Source organism: Mustela erminea, chromosome 3, assembly GCF_009829155.1.
Source record: "Mustela erminea isolate mMusErm1 chromosome 3, mMusErm1.Pri, whole genome shotgun sequence".
NCBI classification, from domain to species: Eukaryota; Metazoa; Chordata; class Mammalia; order Carnivora; family Mustelidae; genus Mustela; species Mustela erminea.
The window spans coordinates 160,575,791-160,589,099 of NC_045616.1; positions in this window are offsets into that span (position 1 = coordinate 160,575,791).

The window sequence follows — 13,309 nt, forward strand, 5'->3', positions numbered from 1 at the left end:
TGCCTTGTGATACTGAGACCGTACGGTCTCGCGTCCACCTTGCCTACTGGGGTCCCACAGACTCTGCTAACAGGCAGTGCTCTTTGTTCACAGTGTTGGGAGGAGGGGGAAGGGCCTCGATTCTCCTCCCATCAGATTCCACGTCCTGTCCGCGTCGCTTGGACCGCTGCTGGGATGTCTGAACTTGAGCTCCAGCAGGCGTGCCCTTCAAGTATCCTTGCTCTGCTCATCCTAGCCTTTTCCCTAGGTTGTCTTAAGCCAGCACAGAAGGTCCCTGCACCAACAGAAGGAGGGTCTCACCCCAACAGCAAGTTCATCAGGCTCACACTCTGGTCCGAGCGGGTCGTGAACTCAAGTCACAGCAAAGTAGCCCTGAGAGAGGGGGTCTTTGTCTCCGGGTCCCCTCTCCTCCCAGCCCCACCCTGGAGGGGCTGCACACTGCCTGGGGCTGTTGGAGCGAAGCCTGAACGCCTTCTGCCTCCCCCACCCCTCCTGCTGGCGTCAGATACCAGACCAGAGACCTCCAAGATGGGAGAAGCTCCAAGCTGAAGACAGGAGATGAGGGGCCGTAAGTCATACTGGACTTGTGTTGCAGGAGGACATCTGCGCAGCTCCAGGCCCCAGATATGGTCTAGAGTAAGGGAGGCCCTAGAGAGCCAGTCGCAGGGACGCTGACTGGGAAATCAGTGGTGCGGCTTCACGAGGGCTGTGTGTTAGGGGTGTGTGCGCCGTGTGGCGCTCCTTCCCACACCCGCCTTGCTGCGCCTCGCTGTGGGCACCGAGCATCTGGCAAGGCCCAGCTCCATGGCCCGCACACCCCGCCACTCTAGGACCCCGCTCGGAGTGGTGGCAGTCGGCATCCCCGGTGCTACAACCTGCAGTTCAAGCCTCGTGCCCGCACACCTCCTGTGGGTATCTCCTGGTCTTGCTCTACTGGTCTCATTGTTTTAAAGATTTATCTATTTATCGGGGATGGGGGAAGGGACAGAGGGAGAGGCAGTGAGAATCTTAATCGAGTTTCACACTGAGCGCAGAGCCTGACGCAGGGGGCTCCATCCCTTGACCCTGAGATGATGACCTGAGCGGAAGTCAGACACTCAACCAACGTGCCACCGGGCACCCCCACACATCTCCTGTTATTGTCTTCATATCATTCCTGCTCTTCCTTTTCCCTCTCCACTCTGCACAGCTGAGCATCCTCAGACCCTGTGGGGACCGTGTCTCCAGCTGTCCACCCGCCCCGTGCCTATAGCCGCCACTACCCTCCAGGAACACCAGGTCCTGGATGGCCTGGGAGCCCCTCACAGCGAGCTCCAGCCCTTTGCCACCAGCATGGGTGGCGTCCAGGAGCTCATGACGGCGACACAGCCAAGAGAAGAGACGTGGACAGGCTCCGGATTCGCTGCTTCGCCTCCGCTGCTGTAGAAACAAGGTTGGGACCTCCGTCTACGGCCAGCAAGGCTCCCCTGGATCTGGTCCGTGCCCCGCTTCGTACATGCACCCCACTGTCCTCCAGACCGTCTGGGGCCGGCTTGCTCCCCCGCTCCGGATCTCAGCCCATGTGCCCCTCACGTGTGGCTCTTGCTTTTGCTTCCCAACAATTCCCTGCTTCTCCCAGGAAGAAGGTAAATGTGACAGTGTGAGGGGCCGCACTTGATGCAAGCCTCGCCTTGTCTCCTGTCCTCCCCAGATGGGAGCGGGGCAGCGGCCACCCGCTCGGCTTGTGTTTCCCAGACTTGGAGCCAAAAGGAGCGTGGACACCTGGGGCACCTGGCCCTCGAGGGGACAAGTGCGCTGCCTCAGCAGCTGCGCGGGGATGTTAGTTTACAGAGTGAGACTCAGAGCCGTGAAGTGGCTTGTCTCCCATGTCACTGGGAGGAGGTGACATGGGGGCCTCCTCGGGGTCACACAGCCACCAGTGCCTGCCTCCACGTCCCATGTTGGCCTGCCTGGCTCTTCTCTGGACTTGGCCGGAGTATCCCATCACCCCCCGCCTGCAGGCTCTCCGGGGCTCTCCCCGCCTCCACCCGGTGCCCTCCTGCGTATCCCCCGTCCACCTGGGATCCACTAGGGTCTTTGCAGTAGGATCTTTGTACTGCAGTTATGTGGTAGCATAGGCCTGCTTCCTGCTCACAGTGTGCTCAGCAGGACCAGGCACAGAGGCCACATTTCATTCACCTTCTCGCGTCTTCCCCAGCGCTCATTCACAGCGCAGCAGATGCTGCTGGATGAGAACGTGTGCTGGCGACTGTCGTGGGAACGTGGGAAGCCTCAGCGAGGGGACGTGGGATGCACATCGCTGCCGCCCGGCAGCTTGTCCTCCCCCGTCCCCAGCCACTTTGTCTGTTTGGACCAACCTCACCAGGCTTGCTTCTTAAAAGCACCTGTGCTGCAGGCCCAGCCAGCTTCTAGCTCCTTCCAGCACCAAGCCTGACTACACAACTTGTAGGACCCAGTGCAAGATGAAAAAGCCAGGCCCTCCATTCAAAACTTATGCAGGCTTTTAAGATGCCAGCAGCAAAGCCTGAGACCAGGAGTTCGGTGGTGAGAACGCTTGGCACACCTGGGCCCTGGCTCCCTCCCAGCCCGACCTGCTCCCAGCCCCCACGAGATCCCACTTCTTCGAGGGCCACAGTCACGGCCAACCCACGCTGGATTTCAGAATCTGGGCACTGTAAGGGAGCTTTGCCCCATCTCCGCAGCCCTGCTCCCCACTCTAGCCACCGCCGTCTGGCCAGTCCAACGGCACTGACCGATTTCTCACCATCACCAAGCTCTGGTTCCAGGTCTCGTGCTTGTCCTTTCTAACTGTCCAGGCCCTTCACAATTCTGACTACAAAGGACCCTCCCGCCCATGCTGTACGGTACTCCTCTCTCCTGGGGCCTGGCTGAAGATTCCAGGGGGCTCTGGGGCAGCTGCTGGGTGACCCAGGGAGAAGCTTAAGAAGGGGACACTTTTTCTTTTAAATTTAATGGACATAGAGTATGCTATTAGTTTCAGAGGTAGAAGTAAGTGATTCATCTGTTGTATGTAACACCCCGTGCTCATGATGTAAAGAATGGAACATTTCTAAGAGCGAACATCAGGGGCATAGGGCTTCGGGCAAAACTGACCTCACAGGATTTTTGCTGGAGGCAGCCAGCCCGACCAGATGACCAGTTGTCTCTGGGGAACAGTGGATTAGATTCAGGAGGATCAGATATCGAGGGTGTGGGGTCCTGGTTAGACTGACTCAGTGGGACTCTGGGTAAGACTGGATGATGCAGACATGAGCACAGAAGCCCAGGAGTCAGGGCCTCGTTGAGAAGAGAGCTCAGAGCGTCACCAACATTGGGTCAGGAAAGACCGTCAGAGCAAGAGACAGCTACTGTCCCCTCATGCCCACTTTTCCCGGAGCAAATCAGCCACTGGGCTTCCTCCAATATGCCCTCTCAAGGAGAGATCTCACTTCCAGAAGAAACGGTGTCCTCTGCCAGAGTTGGAGCCGGGGCCAGGTGAGGGGGGCTCTCCTCCTAGGAGTCCACCAGGACATTTCCAGATCAGATGCCTTATAAAGAACCTTCCAGTGTGACCACCTCAAGAGAGTGGGTTCCTGTACCCAGTGAGGGGAGCAAGGCAGACAGCATGAGAGATCCACGCTAAGAGCTACCCTGACCTTCAGGCCGTCTCCTGGCACCTGTCCACAGGCTACATGTGACCCCCCAATCCTTGTAGGAGGGCTCTCTAATGGGCACGGTCTGAGGCCAGTGATGCTCCTTTAAGACGGGCTCCCCTGCTCTCTTCCATGTGAGTCACAGCCACTGCAGAGAAGCAGCCGCACCAGGACCAGGGAAACTGTCCCGGGCCGGGAGCCCCGCCTGGAAGTGCTGCCTGCTTGTCCGTTTAACTAACACATCTCCCCGGAAGTCAACACTAAACAATGGTTCACCGTCCTCTTTTTGTTATTAGACATTGAGGTCTGGGGAACCCCCTTTGACGCTTGACACAAGCCGGCCCCTTGGTGTCCCCAGTCCCATGCAGGGACATACTTTCATGGATTTGTGAGCTTGGCCTAGGCCATTCCCCTGGGCTCTGCCAGCAGGGCCTGGAGTGGGTGGCTACTCCTGGTGGGTCTGCTGGGGCTCTCAGAAACTGGGGATCGGGCCGGGGGGCTGTCCTGAGCCCCCTGCAGCCGTGTCCTTCCCGCGCCTCCCACCAGGGTCAGGAGCACCCTGGCCCGGCGCCACCGAGATCATGGACACTCTTGGCTTTGCCTCGTGTCCTTGTTGCGGGGGGGTAGTGGCAGGGGGCAGAAGAACACCGCTCTCCATCTTAGCAGTTGCTTTTGAAGTTTTTCTGGTGGCTGGAAGGGGGACTGTGGAGTCAAGGGAGAGACTAATTTATTTTATCTGTGTATTTGTGCCTGGAAAAGGATCTCATGCAACTTGTCTGTGAGCTTCATCACAGTGTAAGCCCAAGGAACGCCTCTTGTGTCATTCCGAATGTTGGACCTCCTCCTCGGAGTAAAATACAGACCCTTTCCAGGGACCCAGAAGGCCCTGCAAGAGTTGTCCCGAGTCCCAAGGGGCAGATTGATGAGGCTGGGGGCACACATGTTGGCCTCAAGCTGCTGTCCAGCAGGACTCAGCAGCCTTTGTCACGGCTCTGTCACTCTTCCTCCTGACCCCATGAGCTCAGGGCCTTGGACGCTCTGGCTGGACGTCCCCCCACCCCCCGGCCCCAGGCTGCTTCCTCCCAGCTCTCTCGATGGTCCCTCTGCCCCTTCTGCATCTCCAGCCCTGACGAGGGAGTGCTCTGGAGCTCAGCTCCAGCCCTGACGAGGGAGTGCTCTGGAGCTCAGCCCTTGACCCCCTCTACCCCCTCCCCCCCAACCCCAGCCACGTGACACAGAGTGACCAGTTTTAGCCTGGGTCTCTGGCCGAGGCGCTAGAGGCAGGTGCTCAGGGGCCCGTGCACTCTCTCCCTCAGTGTGTGGCAGGAATCCGGAGCATTCCCCCGCTCGCTGCGTTGCAGGGCAGCACATTCTGCACGTGCAGAGTCCAGAGCTGGGGAGACTCCCTCGCCCCTCGTCCGGCTCTCCACCAGCTGGGCCATCCAAGCACCTGCGTCCCCAGAGCTCCAGCCCTGTGCATCACGTACTCATGCAGATGATGCTTCCAGACGTAAACCAGAGTAGGTTCCTCTGTGGACCAAGAGAAGGGAAAGTCTCAGCCCTCCTGGAAGACCTGTCTTCCTTCCCACCCCACTTCTCCATGTAACGCCATCATGGCCCGGGGTCTCTGGGCTGGAGAGGGTCACTAGACACCCCCTGCCTCTTTGTGTTGCTCTTCCTTCTCAGAATGCTCTTCTGTCCAAAACCTGCCGGCCTCTCTCCTTACCCCGTTCTTGTCTCTGTTGCAAGGTCATGTGACCACAGATCTACCCAAAGCAGTGAGTTTGGGTGATCTCTGTCCCTTTCCCTGGCCCCTTGTCTTCTGAGCTCTCAGTAGCAGCTGCCATCACCCATTTGCAGAGGGCCTCCCTCCAGTGAAACCCACACTTCTGTGGAAGAGATACCCAACCTTAGCTAATTTCCTTCTCCCTCTGCCCCACCCCAGTACCTAGATCCTGCCTCGCATGTGCCAGGTAGTGGACAAATAGTTGTTGAAAGGACCGCTGGGGGGTAAATAAATGGATGGTCGTCTGAATCAGAGTGTAAAGCTAGTGGGATTCAGAAGCCCTCCAGCAGTCACACACTTTGGTATTTAACCAAATGAGTTAAAAACTTTTTGCCACACGAAAGCCTGCACACACCTTCATAGCAGCTTTATTAAAGTGGCCAAAACATGGGCGCTTGTCGTTCACCGTCTGCCTTCAGCTCAGCTCATGATCCCAGGGTCCTGGGATCGAGCCCCATATTGGGCTCCCTGCTCAGTGGGAAGCCTGCTTCTCCCTCTCTAGCTCCCTCGTGCTTGTGTTCCCTCTCTTGCTGTGTCTCTCTCTGTCATAAACAAAATCTTAAAAAAAAAATGCCCAAAACTTGGAGGCAACCAAGATGTCCTTCAGTAGGTAACAGATAACTCGGGGTCCATCCAGACAGTGGGATATGATTCAGGCCTACAACGAAATGACTTATGAAGCCATGAGAAGACACAGAGGAAGCTGAAATGCATATTCTTAATGGACGGAAGCCAGGCTGACAAGGCTCCATATTGTAGGATTCCAACTCTGTGCATTCTGGGAAAGGCGAAACCATAAAGACAGTAAGACAATCGGGTTGTCAGGGTTGGGGGAGGGAGGAGAGATGAGCGGCTGGTGCAGAGAGGACGCTCCGCACAGTGAAAGTGTTCCGTAATCACAGACATGTCCGTGTACGTGTGCTCAAATCCATGGGCTGTCCAGCACCAAGGGTGACCCCTAATGCAAACCATGGACTCGAGTGATGACGACCTGTCAGCATAGGTTTGTCCGCAGTAACAAATGTACCCCGCCCTGTGCTGACTGTGACAGAGGCTATGCACCGTGCGGGGACAGGGCCTTGTGGGGACTCGGGACCTTCCACTTTATTTTGCTGTGAACATAAAACTGCTCTAAAAAAATAAAGTCTATTTAAAAAAAAAAAAAAAAGATCAAAAAGTTGCAGGCAGTGGGGATAACAATAAAAAGTCTCCAAGTCAGGAGTGAATTTAGCCCATCAAAGCATCAGAAATCAGCTTTCGGGGGCACCTGGGTGGCTCAGTGGATTAAGCCCCTGCCTTTGGCTCAAGTCATGATCTCAGGGTCCTGGGATCGAGTCCCGCATCGGGCTCTCTGCTCTGCAGGGAGCCTGCTTCCCCCCACACCTCTCTCTGCCTACTCTCTCTGTCAAATAAATAAACAAAATCTTTAAAATAAATAAATAAATAATAGATAGATAGATAAATCAGCTCTGGGTCTGGAGTCTAGTGAGTTACTCCAGGAGCCAAGCTGGCACAGACCCATAGCACAGGGTCTCCTAAGCCAGAGTAGAAGTAATTTAGATTTTAAGTGCTCAAAGCAGCCATTAAGGAGTTCTAAGAAATGGAAAGAAATTATCTGATTTGCATTAAAACCTTTAGTTTTGGCTGTCATATGGAAGCAGAGTGGGACAGTGGCTGTCATCTCCGCACTAGGGAAGGAAGCAGCAGCAGTGGGCAGGAAGTCAACGATGTGCCCATTCATACATGTATGTAACTTAAAAGAGGCTGTTGACCTTTTTTTTTTTTTTAATTTTTTATTTTTTATAAACATATGTTTTTATCCCCAGGGGTACAGGTCTGTGAATCACCAGGTTTACACACTTCACAGCACTCACCAAAGCCCATACCCTCCCCAATGTCCATAATCCCACCCCCTTCTCCCAAACCCCCTCCCCCCAGCAACCCTCAGTTTGTTTTGTGAGATTAAGAGTCACTTATGGTTTGTCTCCCTCCCAATCCCATCTTGTTTCATTGATTCTTCTCCTACCCACTTAAGCCCCCATGTTGCATCACCACTTCCTCATATCAGGGAGATCATATGATAGTTGTCTTTCTCTGCTTGACTTATTTCGCTAAGCATGATACCTTTTTTCTGGGAAAAAGCCCACAATAAAACCACCTGCACCCCAATGTCAGGAAGTTTTTGAAAAGCAATGTTTTGCGTTTCTTACTGGTTTTAAGAAGCCGTGATTCTCAGAACTTCCTTATTTCTGAAATTGATGTTTCAGATTGTGAGTTGGAAAGGTTTTATTCTAAGATCGTGAGAACATAGTACATTCTGTCATTTATCCAGGCAGAAAATTACTGCCAAGTGGTGGTGGGGGGTGTCTTTCATTTAGAATAAGGGTCTAGCAGTTGTTTGAATTTCTAGACAAAATGATACCAAGCATCTTTTGGCCAGAATTTTTCCTTTGGGCTCATCTTCAAACCGTGCCGTAAAGAAAAACAGTGTTATGCTTGAACAGTACATTCCAGATCTGTTGCGGGTGCTCCAAGAATCGGAGACCATCATTCAACTTATACTAGAATGAAAAAAAAAAAAAAAAAAAGCCAGAGCTTAGCATAATGTTCTTCATTGAAAAAGGATAGGGAAGTATGACCCCCAAATATCTCTTGGATGTATCCTGCTGAATTTGTTGTTATATTTGGAATTTCTGTTAGAGAAGAGACTTTCTATCCAGTGGGGCATTTTATGGTTGATGGTGGGAAAAAATCAAATATATAAGCACAGGCTTGCTTCGTTCTTCTGTCCTGCAGGGAAGACAGAATCACTTCTCATTTGTATGAAGGACAAATCCGTTACGTTGGGCACGACCATTGGCTGGTGTGTGCAGATTCTGATTCAGGCTGCGTTGGCAGACGGGCAATCAAGGTCCATTCAAGACTCTTTCCAAAGTGCCCACCAGAGGTCCACGGTTGACACCGCATTTCGATCCTCCCATTCTAGCTGCCTTCTGCGTGTGCCTTAGCTTCCGAGAAGGAGCCACCATCACAGGCACGCTGTCAGGCTGGAGACGGGGCACCCAGCTCACGGCCACCTTGGCGGTCACGGCTGACACATGCAGGACCGAGATGCTGAGTTTCTGCAGCCCCTGTCTCGGGCCTCGGCTGCTGCACCGCCAGGGCAGCTTTCTGGTGTCTGGGTGCAGCTAGGGCTGCATGTTCCTGACGCAGGCTTCCAGCGGTGGCCTCACCCTGCCTCGTCTTCCTCTGCAGCCCGGGGTACAGACCTCTCCTCCTTCTGACCCTAATGGAAGCACACAGTTTCCTGCATTAAATCTGTTTAAAATAGTTGAGGATTCCTGCTGCTTGCTTGTTAATGTGATGGGGCTCTGGAGGCAGGAATACCAGCTACTCCTGAGCCCCATGCCCAAGCCCAAGGTTCCCTGCTCAGCTTCATGATTTCTCACCATCAGCCTGTACCTGGCCTGCTCCCTTGCTCCCGCGTCTGCTTCCCTGCCTTGCCTCTCATCACAACCAAGTGTGCCCCTGTGTGTCTGCTGACTCTCAGCGCCACACTGGATCCTTCCACGCCCCTCTTACTACTTTACATACTAGTTCTCTCAAAGACTTTCTTTTTTTTAAAGAAAGTTACTCTCTTGTCCTAAAAACTGTCACTAAAGTAACCCACAAGAGAACGCCTTGCTGCCAGAGAAGGAGGTTAACATCACCCGTTCTCGCCCTCCCCTGGCCTTCTGGAAGTTCTTTGAAGCTCAGTTATCAATTAGAACATTAAATCAACCCTCAGACTCCCAGTCACGCCTTGGATGATCTCACCTTTCGTTCCGAACCTCTCCCTCCCACCCATAACTTCATCCAAGTGCTGCTGCCTTTGACTTCCTGCCCCAGTCCCGTGGGATGGGGGCGGGGGGCTGCCTCCCTAATTCATCTAGTCCGGAACAGCACTCGACCCCGTCCCTCTGAGCCCCGTGCTAAATGCTGCACTGCCTTGCATCGAGAGTTCCTCTTGGGCAGCCCAGCACTCGTCAGTGAGGAGGGCAGAGGTCCTTGGAACCCTGTAGTGTCACTGTCCTCCACAATGCCTAGGGCAGATCAGCTCATAAGCAGGCTTTAACCTGTAGCCACGCAAGGGGTATGGGCACTTGAGAAGGACAGGCGGCAAGGACATCTCGTGTGACCAACTCTAGGTGCTGGTGGTAAATAGTTTGTGTCTACCATCAACTTGGCTGTGCGTTTCTTGTGTGTGTGGGTTTTTTTTTTTTTTTTTTTGCTTGTGTTTCAGATTTTCTGTCCCAAAGCGGGGGCTGTATACTGACTCACTTAATAGGAATCCTGTAAAGCGCAGAGTTGTTTATGAAGTACCTTGTTTCCCGTTGATAAATAGCCACACATAGAGGACAGTGTAATTTGCTTTATGAAGTCTGTTTAAGTCACAGATCTAAAATTTGGGGAAAGCAAAAGGAATTCAATAAATCTTAGACTTGACAAACATGATCTATTGTCTTTGAACCCAAGTGGTACTAATTTATCAAAGAAGACCAAAAAATCCTTGTTTCTGCCAGAGTTTATGTTTTTAATTCACTTATCTGAGAGTCTTTCCTCTTCTTTTGGGAGTGGAATTCCTACTTTGCACGGGGGTTGATGATGCCACCATATGTTCGAGGAGCAGGAGGCTTTCCTCCTATAAACAGCCCCCCCCCCCCACCATCAAGAGCTCACCTCTGTCTGCCCTGCATTTGCTCCTGAGTCGTGCAGACTGAGCGTGTGCTCATCTGGGGCACTGCTGTGGGCTCGGAGGTGCTGGCGCTGTGCTCCTGGCCTCCTAAGCACTCTGGAGCTGAGACGCTCAGCCCGAGCGTAACAGAGACACGGAGAGGTTCCGCAGGGTCCAAGAGGAATCTCCCTGTATATCCAGGAAAGCTGCACGGAGGAGACGAGCCCAGGATTTTGAGGTGGACCCTAAGAAAGGATTTTGTCGAGAACAGAGCCACAAGGTCTAGGGCATTCCTGGCGGAGGGACGGCTTTGGAGGAGACGCTGGCTTCAGGAGGGGCACTGAATGGTGGCACGAAGCTAGGAAGAAGGTCGTGCCGCAGCAGAGACGACGGGCTCCACGAAGATGGGCCGCAGGGCGCCCTGAGCCCCAGAAACAGAAGTCGGGCACCAAAGACACGCACTCTGTGGGGAGTAGAGGAGGAGCAGGGTTTTGAAGGACAATCCGGACTTCCAAGGAAGAGAGGGTCTTTGGAAGAGACTCTTCTTTTCTACGGGACAGAAAGAAACACGCACATGGAAGGCGTGTTGACTCATGCCGACATGGACATTCATGATCCGGAGAGCATGGCAGCAGGCGTCACCGTGGCTTTCTGGAAATGCCAGGGGACAGTACGGCATCGTGCAGGAGCTAAGAGTTTCAGGTTCAGCTCACCGTGTGGCCTCGCCAGACAGCCTCGGGGAGGGTTTCTTCGCGCCGCTGTAAGATGGGGCAACAGCACACTTCTTTGTGCTGACTCAGTTGCATATATAATGTGCCTGGTCAGCAAGTAGGTACTTAGGAAGTGACAGATGCTGAGCTATGAGGACACATCATGTTCCTCGTAAGTTCAGTACTCGTAAAATCTCTCTCCGCCGCTTTGCTCCAGGCTGCCGTCTCCCTGTAAACAGGTCTGCACGCCTGCAGACACGCTCCTTGTGTTCTTCGACATGATGAGAGGGGCTCGCCCTTTGTCAACATTCGAACTCACCGCAACATTTGACCGCTGGCACCCCTTCTCCCCAGTGCAGAAAGCATGCTCCGTGGTTAGGTGGCAGGCGGCACAGGTCTGTGGCCGGGCTGCTGCAGAGGCCCTTGTCCCTTACAGAGTTTGTCCCCCTTCTGTCTCAGCTCCACACTTTCTGTCATTCGAACTCACCCTTGGAAGTTATTCAGGGTTTGGGTTTTGGAAGTCATGCAGAGAAAGTGTTCTGCTCTGACAGCTGCCTTCCTTGTGACAACCAGGTGACACCTTCCTGTCCTCACCACTGAACTTCCTCAGTGTTCATTCAGGGGTGACTTCAGGGTTTTCTGTGCAGTACGGGCCTCCAGAGGCGTGCTCTGCTTAATTTGATTCAGGAATTTTTGGTGGGCCGAGTATCGAGAACCAAAGCATCTATAGCCACGTCACTGGCCATCAACAGTACCCCACTGTCTTAATCGATCTGACCACACTACTCCAGATAGCTCTTGCCCAGGAAGATAAAACTTGCAAATAACTTTATTGCTAATTTCAGGGACTTCCCCAATATTAATTTAAATGGGTGCCAGGCCCCTCAATTTACAATGAACAACAGTGCCTGGCGATACGCCCTCAAGGTTCTCTGAGTCTGTTTCTCCTAAACTGCAGGTGACACTTGGACAACACAGCGGTTAGGGTGCCAATGCCCCTCACGGGGGAAATCCCTTGTATGACTCGGACTCCTGCAAACCCTCGCTACTCGTAGCCCGCTGTTGACTGGAAGCCTTGCTGATAACATAAACAGGGAACTGACGTGTATTTTGTGTGTTACAGGTATTATGTGCTTTGTTATTACAATAAAGTTAGCCAGAGAAAAAATGTTAAGGAAGAGAAAATACATTTAAAACACTCTACTGTATTTATTTATTTTTAAAGATTTTATTTTGGGGAGAGAGAGAGAGCTCAAGTAAGAGGAGGGCAAGGGGAGGGGGAAGCAGGCTCCGGCGGAGCAGAGAGCCCGAGGCTGGGCTCCCTCCCAGGACCCCTGGATCATGACCTGAGCTGAAGTCAGATGCTTAACCAACTGAGCCCCCCCAGGCGCCTCTATTTTATTTATTGAAAAAAATCCACGTGTAAGTGAACTTATATGGGTCAAACCCATGTTGTTCAAGGGCCAGCTAGATTATATTGTGGATCTGAACCAGTCGTAATCTGAACCTACTTCCATTTGGAGGACTGGCCTCGAACCAAACATTAGAAACTTCATAAACGTGTCATTTTTTCCAAACCCCTCGTAGACAAATCTAACACGACCAGGTAGTCCCGGCAAAGAGGAGCCGCCATGTGAAGGGGCCAAGCGCAGAGTCAGGTGCTGTGAAGACAGCAGGAGAGGCCGGGAGCCGGGGAGAACAGGTGGCCTGAGGCTGAAAAAGGCAGGAAAAGGAAGTTCCTGGCGCCTCCCGAAGGACCTCTTCCCGCCGCCCCCTCGCTGTTGGCCTGCTTGTGGGCTTGTGCCCTCCAGGCTGTAAGGGGATAAATTTGTGCTGTTTTGAGCCACTGAGCTGTGGTTATTCATCACAGCAGCCGCAGGAAAGGAATGAACGCACTTGGTTTTCTCGTGTTTAAAGGGCGTTAGAGCTAGAACCTGTCTCCGGGGGCTTGTACAGGGTTCGCAGAGTCAGTTGCTACAAAGGACCTAGGTCAGTGTCACACAGTAAATACCGCATCTGTTGTATCTCTATCTAAAACCACGTATCCTGTTACATCTGCAAAGCTGTCTGTGGGCAGGACGTCTGTGCGTTCCAGCTCTGGGACACAGAGGCCGGCAGAGCTGCTGTAATTATTCGCTGACCATCAGGCCACTGAATGGTGTTCTGCTTTCTGTCATTCCAGATGCTCAGCCCTTAAGATGCTCAGTTCGTGAAAGAAAGCAACGGCACAGACGATTCCAAACACTACGAGGCTCTCGGTGGTTTCCGAGTTCGTTACGGAGTGGTAGTGGCCACAGAACCATGTCCTTCAATTTGTCTTGGTCTTCCGGAACTGATTTTCCCTGGACGTGTAACCCAGTGATAGAAGAGATGGTCTGGGTTGGCACTGAGTGGAAGGGTCCCAAAGAATCGAGGAAGGGAAGGGGCCAGATGTGGACACTTAGCT